The sequence below is a fragment of the Mastomys coucha genome, unplaced genomic scaffold (assembly GCF_008632895.1).
Source record: "Mastomys coucha isolate ucsf_1 unplaced genomic scaffold, UCSF_Mcou_1 pScaffold22, whole genome shotgun sequence".
NCBI lineage: Eukaryota > Metazoa > Chordata > Mammalia > Rodentia > Muridae > Mastomys > Mastomys coucha.
The window spans coordinates 122,465,603-122,486,410 of NW_022196905.1; the positions used below are offsets into that span (position 1 = coordinate 122,465,603).

Consider the following 20,808-nt stretch of genomic DNA (forward strand, 5'->3'; position numbering starts at 1 on the left):
GCACTGTGAGCATAAGGACTGGCTGAGCCTCCCTTGGCCTGCACTCTCGTCACAGGTCTCCATGAAGAGAACCTACCAGGATGGGTAGTCCTATCTCCAGAGAGGAGACAAAGCTGGTAACCTCCTCTCCTAGCCAATGTCCCAGCTCATTCCCCTCAGCAAAGATGCTAGGCTTTTCCTCCAAATGGACAGCCTGCTTGTTGCTGATTCCTTTCCCAGGAAAACTGTCCTGGAAGCTGTCAGTGGCAGCCACTGAAAACTGGGGACCTGGGGACCTGGCCACTAGGCCAGCAGGCAGGAAAGGAGGCACTCTCTGTGGCCCAGTGTGTTTATTCCTGGGAGAACCTGGCTTCCTGTTTTGAGGGGGGGAGGTTTAAAAGGTCTCATAAAAGGGGTTCAGAGGCCCCAACATCAAATGACGGTTGCCAGGCGACCCTGCATGAGTTAAGCGGGGAGGAAGCAGAACATAAGGATTGAATTTCCCCAGCAGATCTACACACTGTCACTTCTGGGGACGGATCCTGTCAGAACACGTCTTGGCGGGGAGCCAGGCCTGAAATCCTTTGAAAAACTTGAGTCTGCACATTGGACGTACCTGTGTCCTACGTCAGTAGCAACTCCGGCTTTGCACAACTTATTTGTTCTTAAATAAATGACAGACAAATTGTAGGCTGAGTTCTTTCTAATTTAACAAGTCCCAAGGTTTGTCTTGTTTTGTTTGTTTTGTTGTTGTTCTTTTCTTCCTGGGAGATGGCCCTAAATGGGAACACCATACCCTCTTGTTTTTCTGTTGGTTTTCGTTGCAATGCCAAAGAGAGACCAGCGCTTCTATGGTGTTCGGATGTTTCTGACATAGATGAAGGCTCCAGGAAATACAGAACTCATTAAATCCAGTGCTGAACGGAGGGGGCCTGGCAGCCTGCCTTTCACCTGTTCCAGAGATTTATACATCCATAGCGTTGTCAGGGGGCAGGGGGCAGCGGGCAGCAGGCTCCGCATCTGACTGAAGTGGGTTCCTTAGCCCAAGGAATGGGGAGCAAGCTGAGCATCTGAGAAGTAAGCAGACATAAAACCAGACTTGCTGAGGACCACCTGACCAGGGGCAGGTGCTGCCAAGGACCAGGGACTGTAGATAAGACATCTTACTTTGCCTACTTCCTCCCTCTGTCCTCCCTCCTCCTGTTTGCCCTCCTCTTCTCCATCTTTTTTCTCCTTTCTGTTCCCCTCCCTCTTTTCTCTCTGTGCTACTCCATCTCTTTCTCACACTCCATCCCTTCCTCCTCCTTGTCTCCCCATCCCATCCTGGTCCTTCCCTTCCTTCCCCCTCTTCTCCCCATCATCTTCTCTTTCAGCATCCTCTCTTCTTTCCCTTCCCCTGTGTTCTCTTCTTCCCTCCATCCCTCTCTTCCTGCCTCCTCCCTCTCTTCCTCATCACCTTTCATCCCACCCTTTCCCCTGTCTTTCCTCCCTCCCTTTTGTTTTCCCTCTCTCTTTCCTTTCTCCCTTCCCTCTCCCCTCACCTCTCCTCTCTCCCACCCCTTTCCTCTTCTCTTACCATTTGTATTTCTTCCTCTCTCCCTTCCTCTCTTCTCTCCACTTCTCAGCCCTACTCCCTTTCTGGGTCCTCCTAGAAACATGCTTTAAACACTGGTGGCGGCTGAAATAGCAGAGACTTGGGCATGCACATCCATGTGACTTTTCTTGCACCTGGGTCACTGAGAAAGTGTGGCAGGATCTGAGCCGGTGGTGTAGCTCATAGGAATGCAGCAGCTGCCCCAAAAGACCCCTCACTGCCATCCTGCAGTGTGGCTCTGTCTTAGGCTACTCCACCTACTGATTTGGTGGAAAAATTGTTAACGCCTTGTCCATCTGGGTTCTCCCATGTGGAGAAGATCAGAGGGTGGCCTGCTCAGGGTCCTGGACAAACAGTCCAGCTTCTCCTCACAAGGATGTCATTGCTGTGGTCCGAATGTGTCTGCCGGTGCTCACAGGGTGGGCCCTGTGTGACCATGCAGCAGTATCGACAACTGGGACTTTAAGGAAGGATGAGGCTCCAAGGACCCCTAGGGCCCTGTTGTCAGGGGTGTTCTCTAAGAGGTCTCAGCTGCCAGGTGTGATCTACAAGGTCTAAGGGAGCTGCTCTTAGGGGTGAATGACGTTGGCTCTCATGAGAGTGGGAGTTTGTAATCACAGGGATAGATTAGCCACTGAAACAAGCTGGGCCCCCCTTTTTCTCTTTCACCTCACGAAACCCCGAGATAGCGTAGTAAGAAAGCAGCCTCTGGTACTCTGTTACAGCAGCAGGCTGCTGACCAAGACACTGGGTGGCAGTGGGACAGAGCTTGAGTGTAATTTGGAACACAGATGCAATGATTAAAACGTTTTGTTGCTGAGTACCACCTATGACTGAGTACCACCTGCAACTGAGTACCACCTGCAACTGAGTACCATCTGCAACTGAGTACCACCTGCAACTGAGTACCACCTATGACTGAATACCACCTGCAACTGAGTACCACCTGCAACTGAGTACCACCTGTGACTGAATACCACCTGCAACTGAGTACCACCTGCAACTGAGTAACACCTGTAACTGAGTACCACCTGTAACTAAGTACCACCAGTGACTGAGTACCACCTGTAACTGAGTACCACCAGTGACTGAATACCACCTGAGACTGAGTACCACCAGTGTCTGAATACCACTGCAACTGAGTACCACCTATGACTAAATACAACCTGTAACTGAGTACCACCTGTGACTGAGTACCACCTGTGACTGAGTACCACCAGTGACTGAGTACCACCTTTGCAGTTGGTCTGTGTTGTACAGCAAGTATATGAAGAGGGGAGTACTCCACCATCAACAACTGTTCCTTAGACATCAGGGGGGTCTTAGGAGCTCTGTGTAGTTCCTTCCCTGTGCATCCTCAGATCCATTCTCTTCCTCAACCCTACCTAATGTACAGCCTGGCTCTACAAACTCCATCTCCAAGAGCTCCTCCTGTCTGGGCGATCATAGCAGTGGGACGCAGGAGAGTGTATTCCAGGGCACATACACCACATGCAACCCTATCCCTCTCAGACATGCCATTCGTGTCCACTTCTCCTCGGATAGCTGGGTGGTTGTTCACCCCACCGGACTGGAGGGAGAGAAGCTTAGCTGGCATGGGTGGGTGCAGGCAGGCTGTTAGTCAGCAGTGAGTGCCAGTAAAGGACACACAACCCCCCTCCCCCAAACAGCTTCAGAGAACTGGTTCAGTTTAATGGGGGTAACCAAGGTTATTTACCCTAACCCTAACCCTAACCCTAACCCTAACCCTAACCCTAACCCTAATAAAAGGTTATTTAAACCTTTGGGGGGTGAATAGGAGCTATGGGCGTGATTGTACATCATTGACCAGGGCCAGGGCACTGGGGGTATCTCATTTGTGTGAGGAGGAATTTCAGGTGCTGCCAGACATAACCTTATAAGGGGAAAGAAGTTTAACCTGGCTACCTGGTTACAAGACCTCCCATGGTGAGGCATGGATGTGGAGCACAGGACTATGTGTGCCAGGATATGCAGACCCAGCAAAGGGGATGGGGGGAGGGGGGGAGAGAGTCCTACTCCTGCCAATCCCTGGACAGGTTTTGGACATGTTTCAACTCCACTCCTGTTTCAGGCCTGCTCGTCCCCGTCCCATTGCTCTCTGAACCCACGCAGCCAGGCCTGGATGTGGTCTAATTTCCGCCCAGCTCCCTGTTGGATAAGGTGGCTCATCCTTAGGGAGCTGATGGGTGGGATGCTTCCCTCAGTGTTGGGTGGAGTCGTTCAGGACCTTCACTGTGTTGAGCTCTTGGGTTCACCATCCACTGTGGTTCATATGACTATAGACACAGCTCTATGGACTGTTCTTCATTTGAATTCCTTCCAGGGAAATGCTCTGTCCTGTCCACTCAGGCCATCACAAATAGCTCAAGGACAAAAGCAGCAGGCATGGAGGTGGAGCCCTGGACCTGGCTGTTGCAATAGTGATCTCTGGCATCCCGCTCCTCTCACGGGTTCAGGTGGCCTTTCTTTGGTACCAAAGGTGTAGAAGATCTTGGGTATCCTCCTCTTCATGTCAGGCCACTAACCGTGACCATGACCTCATATAAACTGGGTCACTGTCTTAGAGTTTCTATTGCTGGGAAGAGACAGCATGACCACAGCGACTCTTATACAGGAAAATATTTAATTGGGGATGGCTTACAGTTCTGAGGTTTAAAATGTTTAATTGGGTCTGGCCTAGAGCTGAGAGATTTATCGTGTTGTCCTCATGGCAGGAAGCACAGTGGCGTGCAGCCAGACATGGTGCTGGAGAAGAGGCCGAGTGTTCTACATCTGAACCAGCAGGCAGCAGAAAGAGAGAGTGTGACACTGGGCCTGGCTTGAACATCTGAAACCTCAAAGCCCACCCCCAGTGACATACTTCCTCCAACAGGCCACACCCACTCCAACAAGGCCATACCTCCTAATAGCACCACTCCCTATGAGACTATGGGGGCCATTTTCATTCAAATCATCAGATCTACAATGTCTCTGGCTCTTTTAGCATCATCCCCCTTGGAGATGATGGCACCAATATAGTAGTGCCCTCTGAGTACTAGTGCAGGACCCCTGATGGATGTATTCCTCTGATTCATCTACATATGGTCCACTATCCACACCACCCACCTAGCCATCGGTTAATACCCGAAGCTAGGCAAGAATCAGAAAGGCTGATGTCTGTGTGCAAGCTCATTTGGAGTGTGGTACTCCTATTCTTCAGGTGCCCATAGAAATATACACGGTCTCTCTCACACAGACAGGGGAAGTAAGGGTTAAAACAAAGGCAGGTCTGGGGAGATGGCTCAGTCAGTAAAGTATTTGCATGCAATCGTCAGGCCCTGAGTTTAGTCTCCAGAACTCATGTAAAAAGCATGATATGAGGATGAACATTTGTAATTCCAGAATGGCGGAGGAGGGAGATCTCTGGGCTCAGTGACTAGCTAGCCTAGCTGAATCAGCAAGTCCTGGGTCTTGTAAGACACTGTCTCAAATAAGGTGGATGGCTCCTGAGAAACGACACATTAACACATGCTGGGTCACCAGCTAGCACTACAACATTACTGACTTCCCAGCTTGCTAGTGTGGGGTCTAAAACAAAAACAAAACAAAAAAATGGCTCAGGGCGTGAGGATTGTGTTTATGTGTGGGAGATGGGGTCTCTTTATTAGACATGGGGACAAAGGTGAGGGAATCTGCCAAGAAGTTCAGAGACAATAAGAGGCAAATGCAAGGGAGTAGATGGGTCCTCTGGTGTCACGTGAACATACTGCCTGCCATGGGCTTTTTGAGCCAAGTAGCTTGTGTTTCTGTGTGCATACCTGTCTTGAGGCCTGCACTGAAGTTTGATGGCTTATGATATATTCATAGAATCATGCAACGGTAGCCACAATCCACTCTAAGACATGTTGTCTATGTAAGGACACATGCATTAGGTGTCCACATATGTGCAAGTGGTCAGCCATGAATATCTTCCTCAATTAATCTCCACCCTGGTTTTTGTTTGTTTTTCTTCTGAGACAGGATCTCACTTTGTAGTCCTGGCTCGCCTGGAACTTGGTAGGTAGACCACAGAGATCTGCCTACCTCCACTTCCCAAGGGCGGAAATTAAATGTGTGTATCACCTTATTTTTCGAAACAGAGTCTCTTGGCCTGGAGCCCATCAGTTTGGCTAGACCGACTAGCCAGAAGGTCCGCCAGATCCATCTTCCTGTCTGCCTCCATGCCCTGCTTTTTAAAGACTTATCATTTTTAATTTATTTTTCTTTTTTTGGTTTTTCGAGACAGGGTTTCTCTGTATATCCCTGGCTATCCTGCAACTCACTCTGTAGACCAGGCTGGCCTTGAATTCAGAAATTCGCCTGCCTCTGCCTCCCAAGTGCTGGGATTAAAGGTGTACACCACCACCACCCAGCTAATTTATTTTTCAATTACATCTATATGTTTGTATGTGGTGACATTTATATGACTGCAAATACTCTTGGAAGACCCCCTGAAGCTGGAGTTAGAGGTGGTTGTGAGCCACCTGATGTGGATGCTGGGAGCTGAATTCAGGTCCTTTGCAAGAGCATCAAATGCTTTTAACTGCTTAGCTATCTCTTCAGGCACCATAACATGACTTTTTTTTTTTGGTGGTACTCTGGCCCTCAAATAAGCACTTAACCCACTGAGCCATCCTCCAAGCACCCACTGTAGGACTTTTATAGTGCCAGAGAGTGAGTGAGTGAGAGAGAGAAAGAGACAGACAGACAGACAGACAGACAGACAGACAGACAGACACACCCACTCAAAGCTTTCCACATTTAACTTCTAAGTCCCCCTTCTCATGAGTCACCACCCCAGTCCCTAGCCCCCAGCCCCCTACTTTAACCTCTAATCTTTGTGGATCTGCATTGCTGGGCTGAAAGTTTCTCTGTAGCTGGCTTTGTCCGTGTAAAATGACATTTATAAAAGTCATCTACACTATGGTAGGTGTCAGAGCACCACTGCTTATTAATTATGGCCAAATCCCACTCGTTGTGTAGAGGGACCCCGTTGTGTCTACTCAGCCACAGAGGCATTTAGCCATCTTCCTGTTTGGACTGTGGAAGCAGAGCCGCTGGTAACATCTGTGTGTATGTTTGCGTGCGGACATGTGTTTCCATTTCTCTCTAGGTTGATGCTTTAATCCGCTCGGATGGTAGGTTCGTTTGATGTGGAGAATGGATTGTTCCAAGTAGGGAATTTCCCAAATATAACTAGCAAGAGAAACGAGTTCATTCTCCCCTGGGATAGACAGGCTGCGATGGAGAGCTGTGTGCTTCTACCCATTTGAACAGCTTTTCGCTTCTGTGGCTCCTCCCTGACCACCTGAGGGTGGACAGTCTCAGGGGTCCTGAGCCCTAGCAGGCTTCTTGCTCTCAAGAGGGTGAACCTCACATGCTCACGTGTGCCCCCAAAGCTTCGGACTACTTGATCAGCGCTTCCTCTTCCTGGAATATATTTTTTGGTTTTTAATTTTTTTTTTTTTTTTTTAGATGGAATCTCACTGAGTGATCCTGCCTGGTCTGAACCTTATTATATAGACCAAGCCTCCTCCAACCCTGGGATGAAAGATATGTGCCACCACACCTGGCTAAATTTCTTTTTTTTTTTTTTTTTTAAGATTTATTTATTATTATATGTGCATACACTGTAGCTGTCCTCAGACACACACAGAAGAAGGTATCAGATCTCATTACGGATGGTCATGAGCCACCATGTGGTTGCTGGGATTTGAACTCAGGACCTTCAGAAGAGCAGTCAGGGCTCTTAACCACTGAGCCAGCCCCCCCCCCTTTTTTTCTAAATTTCTTTTAAAGATCACATTCATTTCTTTGCTGTGCTTCTGCAATCTCTCTCTCTCTCTTAAAGACTCAACACATTGACAGTGTGGAGGTCAAAGGTCAGGTGGTAAGGCTTGGTGGCAAATGCCTCTACCTAGAGAGTCATCTTGCCAGCCCAGAATATATCTCCATCACCAGGTCTTCTTCTTTTTCTTCTTCTTCTTCTTCTTCTTCTTCTTCTTCTTCTTCTTCTTCTTCTTCTTCTTCTTCTTCTTCTTCTTCTTCTCCTTCTCCTTCTCCTTCTCCTTCTCCTTCTCCTTCTCCTTCTCCTTCTCCTCCTTCTCCTCCTCCTTCTCCTTCTCCTTCTTCTTCTTCTATTGGTTTTTCGAGACAGGGTTTCTCTGTATAGTCCTGGCTGTCTTGGAACTCACTTTGTAATCTAGGATGGCCTCAAACTCAGAAATCTGCCTGCCTCTGCCTCCCAAGATTAAAGGCGTGCTCCACCACTGCCCTAAACTTCAGATCTCTCATGTTCTGGTCTAAATCAAGGTCTTGACCTTTCTCCCTCCCTCCCTCCCTCCCTCCCTTCCTTCCTTCCTTCCTTCCTTCCTTCCTTCCTTCCTTCCTCCCTTTTTTCTTAAATGGTGCTAAAGTTTAAACTCATCACCCCCTGACTGCTGGGCAAGCACCACTACTGACCTGAGCCCTGACTTTATCCTTTTTCTCTTTCTTTCATTTTAATGAATACATCACAGTGAATGGGCATTGAACCATGGGCACACATTCAAGCTCTTTGACCTCGCCTAATAGATGAAAACTGTGCTGTTTGGAAATGGGTCCTTTAAGATTTTCAGTGGATATTTATACAAATTCTAGAAAAGCTGAGAAGGACAGTATGCCACTGGGTCTAAAGCAAAATGGAACTCTACATATTGTATTGTCCAGGATAGACTGTAGTGTTGTACTCCAGTAGACACACACCAACACTGGGAAGTGTGACACACACGAGGCCCAGTGAGCACCCACTTCCATCTCAGCTGTTGTCATTTGTACCTCCCTTCTTCCCTTGGAGGTGGGCAGTTGGCTGATGAGTTCAAGGACCACAAAGTCCTATGATGACAAGAAGTGTGCCAGTCACGAAGGCAGACCTTCATCAGCCAAGCCAAGAGGAAAACGGGCTGTGTCTCATGGGGCTTGGCGAGGGAAGAACAGATACAAAAGACTGCAGTCTGGGCTTGGAGAAATGGCTCAGCAGTTAAGAGTTAGTACTGCTCTTTCAGAGGTCCTAAATTTGGTTCCCAGCACTTATATTGGGTAGCTCACAACTGCTTGTAACTCCAGCTCCAAAGGAAACCATTCCTAAGCTTCTACAAGTGTCTGCACTGAAATGGGCTTGCAAGAGAAACTCTCTCTCGCTCTCTCCCTCCCTCTCTCTCTCCCTCCCTCTCTCTCCCTCCCTTCCTCCCTTTCTCTCTCCCTCTCCCTCTCCCTCTCTCCCTCTGTCTCTGTCTCTCTCTCCCTCTCCCTCTCCCTCTCTCTCTCTCCCCCCCCTCTCAAAAATATATAGTTGAAAAACAAAAGCAACCAATTAAACTCTGCCCTTGAAGCCTTACCCCTCTTCTCTCCCAGAGCTAACTCCAGCCCGTGAGGGAGGTGGATGGGTGGACTGAAGCAGCTGCTCTTGGCCTGTAACAAAATAGGGACTTCAAAAGTTTACCAACTGTTTCTGGAATGTGGCTGCCACCAAGCCCCCTGAGCTTCAGTCTCCCGCACCTTTACCACCCAGGGCTGACAAAAGTGTCCCAGGAGGATGTTGACTGTCCAGTGTCCAGTGAGTCAGAAACAAGGATGTCAGCACCTTCCCTGGGGTCTTTAGAAGTCTCTTTTACCATAGCCATCAAGAAAGAAATAATTATATACCTTGGGCTTCCCTCTGAGCACAGTCCTTATCCAGCGATGTTGAGTATCATGGTGTCAAGCAATAGATGCAGGCCAGACATCCTCAATAGAGGTGTGTGAGTGTCTGCATGTGTGTGTGTATGTGTGTGTTGGGGGGTGTGCTTGAGTGTGCATGCACACACCCATGCATGCTTGTGCTCATCCACAGTCCCACACATGGAATGTGGGGGTCAGAGGGCAACCTTGGACATCATTCCCGAGGTACCTTTCACCTTTTATTTAAGACAAGGTCATGCATTGGCCTGGAACTCGGCCAAGTAGGGTAGGCTGGCTGGCCATGGAGATCTAGGCATGACTTATCTCCACCTGCCATCTTCCCATCAATGGGATTATAAGATTACAAGGGTGTGCCCCACACCCAGCTTTTTATGTGGGCTCTTGAGATCAACAGGAGGCTAGAGCATGGCACTGCCTAGTAGGAGCTCTGTGGCAGTTCCATTTTTCTGTCCCTAGGCTCTGAGTGAGCGACACTCGCCAACAGTTCATCTGAGTTCAGGTTCTTCCTTCAGTTGCTCTGAGTCCTGAGTGAGATGGACCAGTTAACCAAGCCACAAACAATGGCAACCTAGGCTGAGCCAGGCCTCTGAGCAAGAATAAAGGATGACTTCCAAAGATAGACTGATATTTCCTTAGGAATGCAAACACCTAATTGACTGTCACCAATAATCTCACGGTCACACTGGGAACCCTAGGAAATTCTGGGTATGGTTGAATGAGCTCAAACTGGTCCTGACCATGGGTATCCTACATGTTACATGCCCCTCTGGGAACCATGGGGAGGTCTCTATGTCATCTGTCATTGGCCTTCCATTTCCCATAGCTGGCCTGAACTCCTGGACCTCTGCAGAGGGTGGTCAAGTTGAAGTAGCTGGAACAGAAAGCTGGGTGGAGCTGGGGGAATGCAGCTGACTCTACAAAAGTCAGGTTGAAGATCTCTCGTCCTTGAGACAATCAGAATCCAGGCAAGCCTATCTCCTGGGAAGGCAGGCCCTCTACTGCAGTGGGTAGGACAGGGGATGCAGCCCCTCTGCTCTTGTGAATGGGTAGGTGGGAGGCAGTCCTTATGCTGGAGCAGATGGTGCTTGAGGGCGGAGGGTTCTCAGGGCCAGTGCGGATTGCAACCAAACATGCATCTGCCGAGGGCTTTGACCTTCAGGGCGACTTTTACAAGTGCAGAGAGCAAGGCTCCAGAATCTGACTCCAGCTTCAGGCCAAGCGCAGAGCCTGGGCTTAGGTCTCAGGCTTTGCAGCAGCAATCTCCTCTCTGACCAGAGTCATGTTACCTAATAGCCAGCTACTAACGTGCTCAGGATGCCGGAAGGAAGGGCCTAGGTGCCAGAAATCTATTTTTAAGGAATGAGCCTTTTCCATATGAGCATCCAAGAGGAGTTATCATAGCAAATGCCGACGTCCAACGGACAACTGCACACTAAGTTTATACTGCAGGGTAAAGAATGCTTTCCTTTGGAATTCTTTGCAGGGGTAGAGGCTGGTCTGTGTCCTCATGACAGAGAGAGCACCGTAAACAGCTTCTCCACACACCTCAGCATCAGGGCCAAGCTAGCTCTGCCCATGCATTTACGAAAAGAATTATTATTTATGCATGTGAGTGTTTTGCCTACATATATGTATGTGAATCATGTGTGTACACTGCCCATGGAGGTCAGAAGATGATATTGTATACCCTGGAAGTGAAGTTCTTTGTAGCCAGACTTTTGGCTACTTTATGGGTTCCTTTTTTCTTCCACCCTTCTCTACCCTTATTCCACCCTTTCTACTCCCTAATACTAGATAAGAGAGGAAGAAGGATAGAGGGGAAAGAGGTATGTTATTGTTCAACTACTTCCTTCTGATTAGGGGTGTCAAGTTCCTTGGAACAAGTTTGATCTTTGCCATCAGGATGTCTAATTTTATCTTGTTTCTTCTTTGTGCATGACTACTTTACAAACCACAACCAGCCAACAACCCAACAAGCGACTCTCTCGGATCTCCTAACATTTATATATCCTCCGGAAAGTCTCCAGAATTCCAAATGTCACCCAACCGCAGAAACTATCTGCAGCAGGCAAAAATCACACCCCTGCTAGAGCACGAGACAAAACCTAGTCAGTCGCTGTGGACAATTGGAAGCAGCCCCAGCTCCCCACATCAATTACAATAAAGACCTACAAACAATATTTCTGTGTTTTTTAAAGAAACCAAAATTCTCACTACAGTGCTGGATGCTTGTGAGCTTGTGCTGGGAACTGAACCGGGGTCCTCTGCAAGAGCAGCCAATGCTTGCACCTGCTGAGCCATCTCCTCAGCCCCTCTGTCCCATTCTCGATGGTACGGATGGTGTTTCGCTTTTATTTCAGTTTGCATGGATTTGACAGAGTGTCTCACAAAGAGAAATAAACGTTAGCTAGGGCATGTTCTGGATGCAGAAACTAATAATTATTTCCTGTTCCTATGTTACAAAAGTTCCTCCTCTGGAGAAACATAAGACTAAGGTCCCAACAACTTAAAATACTGTTTCATCAAAGCTCATCCTAGGGAACCAATGAGTTTGTAGGCTTACTTACAAAGAATGGGCGACCCCAAAGCAAGTGTCACTGGAAGGTCTCCTGCGTGGTGGTTTCTCCATAACTGCATAGTCAGTCATCCCCATAGTAAATATTCCAGCCCCTCCCCTAGACAGACCTTCAGCCCACATCCCATTAGGGAAGAGTGGCATTGTCCACTGCTAGAAGGGACAGCTGGTATCTTAGGAGCAATGGCCCTCCCAACCCACTCTTCCTTTGTGGGATGTTAACAGATTGTCTCTTGCAAGCTGATCTGATGAAGATGGCGGCTGCCTTGCCTGGAGGACTGAGTTCTACGGCACACTGACAAAAGCCATGGGCTTTCTCCTTCAGCTGCCACAGCCTCTGGACTTGTGGCAGCAGATGTGACCCTGGGATCTGGTTACAGGCTCAGACTCTCTTGCTCCTACCTAGACCTGCTTAGTGGACTCCGTGGGGTGCACCTGACACCTGCTTGAATGGCTCTGCACGGACTTCAGAGAAGCAGGAATGTTCATGAGCTATATTAAAATAACATATCTTGGGTGATCCAATGTATCCCACCAGAGTCAGGCCTCCTTCACAGGAACTCTGACTTGTCCTTCCTGAGAGCTTCCCTGGCAAGTTTTGATACTTGAGAACAACTTTGGTTCCCACACTCTGTGCCCCATATAAATCTTAATGTCAGCAACTCCACACACCCCAATTCCTGTGTCTTTATTCACAGTGAGGGACTGGGGGGGGGGGGTGGCAGGTAGAAGCCTGAAAGGAAAACAGCCAAATGAATTGAAGGACAGACTCATTTGAGAAAATATTTTTTAAAACTGCCGTGATTTTCTATGCTTTATAAAGTCAAGATATTTTTAAAACGTAGAGAAGAGACCAAAGAAACGGATAGAAATTACCCCATTTTTGTACCCAGACATCGATGGTCTGCAAAAGTTTGTGTTTCTCTTATTTGACACACAATTTGGAAAACAAGATGAGGTGACTCATGCTTTTGCATGAGGTCTCAGTGCAGAATTCACTGGGACAAACTCCTGCTGTAAAATCTCTGTGTTGAAGCCTTTAGCGGCTTGTGGGAAAGCAAGTTTGGTTTAGAACAAGACTTGTATGACTATGGGAAAAGCTGCCCGTCACTGTCCACCAGGATCCCAGGAGAATTTTGTAGAGGCCAGGAAAGTCACACTGAGTAAGCATTAGTGAAGCTCTCTGGAGGTTGCCCAGCTCCAGAGCTCAGTATTGAAAGTGGTATCTGCTCCTGAAACCCAAGGGACATTATAACCCCAGCCTGGAGGACGGGGGCATTGCTGGGTGCTTACTGGGACATGGGTGCTGGAGATCTCCTGGCCCCTCTCTATGGCAGAGATGAGCAAGAACCCCATCTGTATCAAGATCTGCTGTTGCCTGGAGCAACCACCTCTTTCTAGGCCTCATACTCAAGGCAGACGAGGCCAGGAGAAGGCATTGGTCCTCTGCAGCTGGCGTTGCAGGTAGGTGTGAGCCACATCATACGGATCTGAACTGTGGTCCTCTGTGAGAGCCGCAAGCTCTCTTAAATGCTGAGCTGTTTCTCTTGCCCCTCACCAGGAATTTATGAATGATTCTGCTTTAGCGCCTTTCTACTTGACGTTATTCCCTGACAGTTACTGAACATCCATTTGAACGTTATTAGCTTACAAGGCTTTTGAGCTAGGAAGATAGCTCAGCAAGCTGGATGTCCCAAGTCCAATCCCTGAGACCCACATGGTGGAGGGAGAGAACTGACTCCTGTAGGCTGTCCTCTGATCTCTGCATGTGCACCATGGCATGTGTGTGTACCTTTGTGTGTGTGTGTGTGTGTGTGTGTGTGCATGTGTGCCTATGTGTGTATGAGTGCTTTTGTGTGTGTGTGTGTGTGTGTGCATGCGTGCCTATGTGTGTATGAGTGCTTTTGTATATGTGTGTACTTGTGTGTCTATGTGTGTGTTCTGTGAGTAAATGTATGCCTATGAGTACTTGAGTGTATGTGTGTGTGTGTATTTGTTCTTGTGTATGTTCTTTGTGTGTGTTTGTATATGTGTCTATATGTTTGTGTGTATATATAAGAATGCCTGTAGGTATGTGAGTGCTTTTGTGGATGTGTGTGTTCATGCCTCTGTGTGTGTGTATATACCTCTGTGTGTGGGTGTGGGTACCTGTGTGAGTCTCTCTCTGTCTCTTTGTCTCTCTGTTTCTGTCTCTCTCTGTCTCTCTGTCTCTCCCTCTCTGATTGCCTGTGTATGTATGTGTTTGTGCCTATGTGTGTGTGTGTGTATATATACCTCTGTGTGTGGGTGTGGGTGCCTATATGAGTCTCTCTCTCTCCCTCTTTCTATTTCTCTCTCTCTCTCTCTCTCCCCCTCTGATTGCCTGTGTATGTATGTGTTTGTGCCTATGTGTGTGTGTATATATACCTCTGTGTGTGGGTGTGGGTGCCTATATGAGTCTCTCTCTCTCTCTCTCTCTCTCTCTCTCTCTCTCTCTCTCTCTCTCTGATTGCCTGTGTATGTGTGTTCTAGTGCCTGTATAAATCTGTGTGAGTCTGTGTGCATGTTTTCCTACAGACACCCAGGGGTTTGCTCTTCACTTTTTGGGAGTGTTGCCAAGCAGAATCTGGGGTCCCAAGATCTGAGAGCTAAAGCTCTAGAAGAGCCCGTTGAGTTGCCCTGTAGGAAGGTGACCCAGCCTACCCCCTCCCCTGTGACACATGGGAACATACCCTTCTCACAACCTGTCAGCATCAGGACTTAGCTAGCTGTGCCCCGTTCATGCCAGCATTAATACCTCACTTTTATTTTGGTTTGCAAGGCTGCGTCAGAATCCAGGATGAGCATCCTGTCGAATTGCCACCCCCACTTCCTGTTGGAATCGTTTCTGACTTTTGCTTTGGGTTCCTCTGAGGTTCTTGTCATGTTAACTAATAAAAGTGACACAGACCAACAATTTAGCTAGGTGTCCTAGAGGCACACCTGCAACTCCAGCACTTGGGAGTGTGCGGCAGGAGGATTACTGAGAGTTTGAAACCAGCCTGGCTACAAAGTAAGACCCAGGCCAGCCTGAGCTAATAATGAGATCCTGTCTAAGAAAAACTAAAACAACAACGAAACAAAACAAAGAAGGAAACCAAAACAACAAAACACAAAAACAAATACTGTGAAACAGAGAACACCACCTGCAGCCCCTGGTCTCTGCATCCCGAGTCTCCCTTGTAGTTTCTGTCTTTTTATTTTTATTCAGTGTCTGATCCTACTTGATTTTCTGTGCTGGAAGACAAACCCAGAGCCCCACTTCCTCAGCTCTGAGCAAGGTCTGTTTCATAGAGAATGAATTTTAACTTTTAAGTCAGCCAGTTGGTTCCTATGTTGAGTTTATCAACACGGTCACATATGAATCCCTGCAGTGATGAAATATTTTCTTGATTAATTAAAATATACACCTACATACACCCATACATACATAATATTTATACATACATATATACACGCATACATATATACATATATGCATACATAATGTAATGACTATTCCTGGTTGTCAATTTGACTATACCTGGAATGAACTACAATCCAGAATTGGAGGGCTCACCTGTGATCCAGATCTTGAGGCTAGAAGACACAAGTTTCTGGATCTTGGCATGGAGATCCTGAGGCATAGTGGCCCCAAAAAGCTTTGGCCCAGGCAGGGTACACGCCTTTAATTCCAGGAGACTAAGGCAAGGAGATCTCTGAGTTCAAGGTTAGCCTGGGACAAAGCAAGTCCCAGATCCAGGCATGGTGGTATACATCCCTTATTCTGGGCCACGCCTTCTGCTGGAGGCCTGCATAAGGACACTGGGAGAAGGAAGACTCTCTCTTCTCGCCTGCTTGCACTTACTTGCCAGCACATCTGTTGGAACCTACTTCTACAGAAGACCAGCTGAAACAGCTAGCCTCATGGACTGAGCAACTACTAGACTCTCCATTCACAGTTGACCATTGTTGGGGAGTTGCACTACAGACTGTACGTCATCACAATAAATTCCTTCAATATACAGAGACATTCCATAAGTTCTGTGACTCCAGAGTACCCTGACTAATACACATACATACATACATATATACACATACACATGTATACACAATACATATATACATATGTACATATGTATATACACACACATACATATGTACACATACACACTATATACACACACACACACACACACACACACACACAATTGAACCCAGATCCTGGTTTAGCCTAAGCAGATTCTCTAGCAGATTCTCTACCACTGAAATATTTGTGTTTAAAATATTGCTTAGGTCCAACAAGATGGCTCAATGGGTAGAGGTGCTTGCCACATAAGGCAGATAACCCAAGTTCAATCCTGCAAACCCACAGTAGAAGGAAACTGAAGTCCTAAATCTTGTCCTTCAATTTCATGTTTGCATTATTGCATGCACATACGACAGACACACAGGCACACAGACACATAAAGCACAGACACACACTACACATGCAGACACACAGATACCACACATATCGCAGACACACACAAATTCACACCATATACACGTACCACATATACACATACACACTACACATAAACACACGCACTTCACACACACAATTTAAAAATTTTTTAATTCAAAATAAATTTTAGAACAACTTCTAAATCTTTCATTATACTCATGGGAAAGCATAACTTGGTCCCTCCAGTCCCAAGTCTAGTATTTCCACATTATTCTCTCTAATAATCTGAAATGTTTGCGTGTGTCAACTATATTTATCCTCTCCTTGGATTCTCTATTCAATAACCATTATAATTTTATCCCCGTATCAATAATGCAATTGAAATGACCTCATTTCCATGGCCTCTGATGATCTGGCAATACAGGTTTTGCCTTTATTCATTCAACAACCTCGATTTGTCAATCGTCCATCCTCAGCTCTGTGGACAGATGTGGCTCCTCATTATTCCCTTTGAAATCATATTATCCTCATGCGTGACGTTTGAAATGAAACTTTGTCAGGTGACATATATGACACATTCATATATGTCATGGGAACTGTGTTTTAAAGTGTTTTTATTTGGGTAGCTTTGGGGTTTTACGAGTTCTAAAGGCAACATCAACCAGGGCCGGCGAGATGGCTCCGTGGGTGTAAGGAGCTTGCCGCCAAGCCTGACCACTTGAATCGGGTCCCAGGACTTACATGGTGGAAGGAGAGATCCAATTCCTGAACGTTATCCTTTGATCTCCACATGCATTGTGTGCTACTCGGATGCGTGTGCTCACTCGCACATGTGCACACATGCACGCACAAAATTAAAAATAAAATAAAATCTTCAAAAAGAAAAAAAAAAACATTGTCAATCTATTCAAGTCCTCCTGTCCTGTTTCAGCGCCTCAGCAGTGTGCTGGGGAACCCTTCCTAGTGAGTCCTTTATTTCAAAAGTAGACATGAATGGACTTGTGTGGTCTAGTTATGAACCCTTTTGCTTTTACTTTACTGATATGTTTGCTTACTCCAATTTCTTATTTCACTGTTATTATCTACCATAGTTATTGTGACAGGGTCTTGTGGAGCCCAGGTTAGCCTCAAACTCACTATGTAGCTGGCATGACCTTGAAATCCTGATCCTCCTGCCTCTGTCTCCCAAGTATTGGGGCTCTAGGTGGGCACTACCATACTTGATTTATTCCACACTAGGGATTGAACTCAGGACTTTCTGCATGCTAGGCAAGCACTCCACCAACTCCGCCTCATCTTCAACCCCCACTTAATTACTTTAATTAACATCATTCCTCCTTTATTTATATCTCAGAGTTCCTTCTTTATTTATATTATATCTCAGAGTTCTCTCTCTCTCTCTCTCTCTCTCTCTCTCTCTCTCTCTCTGCCTGTGTGTGTGTGCACCTCTCTCTCTCTCTGTGTGTTTGTGTGTGTGTGTGAGAGAGAGAATGCGAGTGTGCACGCACACGTGCATGCACAGGCAGTGGCTCTGGAGGTCAGAAGAGGACATTAGATCCCTTGGGGCTGAACGCACAGGCTGTTGGAAGCCAGCTGACATGGCTGCTAGGAACGGAATGGCGCAGGACCTCTGCAAGAGCAGCAAGCACCCTTGAACAATCAGCAAGCCATCTCTCCAGCCCTGCTCAGTTAAACTTTCGAACCGACTCCTAGGCTGTGGTCGGTGAACACAGCTCACACCACACACCTTTGGGTGTCTTGATTTGGGGCGCCTGACACTTATCTGCATGTGGGGCCCACATGGTGGCTGTGTTTTATCTTTTGCCCCATTTCCTTGCTCCCATGCAACATCTGGTTTTAGTCACGGGGGTGGTGGAATGCATCTTAACAAGAGACCCACCGGAGGAGCAGAAGGACAGGATGGCTTTTTCTACAGCTCACCCTATCCAGAAAGTGAAGGGATCACAGTCAAGGAAACACTAACCACAAATATTGTCGTTCAGAGGTGAATATATATATATATATATATATATATATATATATATATATATATATATACACACACACACATATATAGAATGGGTCTCTCTCTCGCTGTACCGTGGGCACATACTGGATTAGGTTCTTGTGCGCAAGCGATCATTGCCTCTTACAAAGGAGAAAATCAGAAGTGATGGATGTGCTGCGTACACACGTGGTGTGTCTTTGTAAGTGTGTGTTCTGAGAACGTCTGCCTCGGGCAACATAAGCAATGTCTACTCCTCTTTTTAAAGTCCCAACTACAACCCACAGCATGACAGCCCACAGTACTACTGTTCCACCAAAGATCACATTGGGGCAATCAATGAATTAATTGAGTTTTCTTACAGGCCATGGGGGTGGGGTTGTGGTCCCCCCAAAACCAGCACTGGAAGGTCTTTACTCAGTAAGGATAACGATGACGAGGGCATCCCAGTACCTGCATACACAGAGCCCCGTTTCATTAACTTTCCCCAATCTATAAACACTGGCACCTTCCTCAGCCCCGCCAGGATGTGCCCCGCATCACAGTTAGGGTAAAACTGTGTACAGATGGCTGGGATGGCTGGAAGGAACAGTGACACCCAGGCGAGGGTACCTATAACCCTCCTACCCACACCCTACTTCTGAGGGAACATCAACAGTTTCCAGGCTGCTCCTTGTGGATGCTCACATGTGAGCACAGCTGCTCTGATGAAAAAGAAGGCTGTTTTGCTAAGAGAACATCCCAAGAGCAACAGTCTGTGCGTGCCTGTGCGCATGCGCAGGATTCAGGGGTTCTCTGGGTCTCACAGATAAGCATGTCACAAACCTTGAGTCTGAAAAAAAAATCCAACAACGAACAGTCTTTATAGCTACTTGGGGCCACAAATCACTTTTGTTTATGTTAGTTACACCTATATCCAGTTGCAAGTTAAAACCGAGCGAGCTTTAAAAAATATTTACTTGTCTTGGAAAACAAAGGCGACACCGCTGCATTGCATAGCTAATTCAGCATTTCAAAACTTTATTCAACTCTTACTTCCTAAAATGCAAAACATCGTGGAGTACATTGTTCCTTAGTTTTCAAAATCTCTTAATCTCTGGCTTAATCAAAGACAGCTGGCCTCTCATCAGCACATCTGCGTCCAATGAGTCCCCCGGAAAAAAAAAAAGGTCACGTGGGCAGCTTTGGGCGCTCAGCAGCTGTCTCAGAAGGGAAGAGTGGGACTGGCTCTCGGAGGGTCCCATAGCAGTGTCCTGAAGCCTGAAGCTAGCTTTTTAAATTGTGTTTATTTTTATTTTCTGGGCATGGGTGTTTCACTTCTGTGTATGTCTGTGCTTCACGTGCATGTAGTTCTCATGGAGGCCAGAAGAGGGCGTCAGATCCTTAGGAACTGGAGTTACAGACGTAGGTGCCCCAACCTAGGACTTCTGTGCGAGCAGCAAGTGCCCTTGACTGATGAGCTATCTCAACAGCTCCCTGGAGACCTGTTTTAGTTTTTACATTTTGGGCTAGCTCCAAAATACATTGTGAGATAGCTAGAGAGCACTCTGTCCAGGCTTTGCTGTGAATTAAGATGAGGATGCTCCCAAGCCTGGGGAAGTGAATTAAAACAAACAAGAGGCTCGACTGCACAGGTGACCCAGCTCTGCTGCAGGTCATGAGCACATCATGTCCTGCGGTGATGCCTCATACTGTTTTTCTCCAGCCTGGCTTACTCTTCCCTCTGTGAGGTGGGTAGGGCAGTCTTGATCCAGGGATGTAATGCAGGGGATCGTGGAGTGGCTGACAGGACCCGTTACTGAGTTTCTGCTCCCACACCCAGGCTGTGGTCTACCCTGACTGTGCCTCTGCTGCACCAGCAGTTCATTCCCTGGCCTCTCTGAACTGCTGTTCTTTTCCCTCTGCCTGGTTAATCTTTCACCCTACCCCACCCCCAGGCCATCATACCCACAGGGAAAGAAGGAGAAGTTGAGAATGTAGGGGTGACTCCAGGGCTCCTCACCCCTGCCTACCACCTCTGGCTTCCACCAGATTACACTTCCACCCCAACCCTGGAACCGTTTCTATAAAGAGGGATTGACTTTTGGAAAGTACAATCCTGGGTACTCCTGGGGACACCTTGTGGGGTCACTGCCATCTTGCTTGGTTCTCTCTGCAGTGGGGGCTAGCCTAGGAAAATAGCATCTGAGGAAAACCGGCATCTCACTTCTGAAGGGGCAAGTCACTTTCAAAGCCATGTCTGTAGAGAGCTGGCTGTTCTAGTAGACAAGGATTCTGATTTGGTCTGGTTTAGTTCTCCATTTGCTCTCTAATGTATCTGAGATCTGCTATTGACTGTGACCCAGCCCAGCATGGGGTCTCTGCAAAAGCAGTAGACGGTGTGTGGAAAACACATGTGCGTACACACACACACACACACACACACACACACACACACACGGTCCCATTTGAAG

At 47.3% G+C, this 20,808-nt stretch overlaps 1 long non-coding RNA gene across 1 annotated transcript in view; it reads left to right on the forward strand.

The window, feature by feature from the left end:
• The window catches only part of LOC116068469, a 21,809-nt gene extending 10,300 nt beyond the window's left edge, over positions 1 to 11,509 (forward strand). Inside the window, exon 3 of the long non-coding RNA XR_004109596.1 lies at positions 11,293 to 11,509. This is a non-coding gene — a long non-coding RNA (uncharacterized LOC116068469). The remainder of the gene's footprint in view (positions 1 to 11,292) is intronic.
• The last annotated feature ends 9,299 nt before the right edge of the window (positions 11,510 to 20,808 follow it).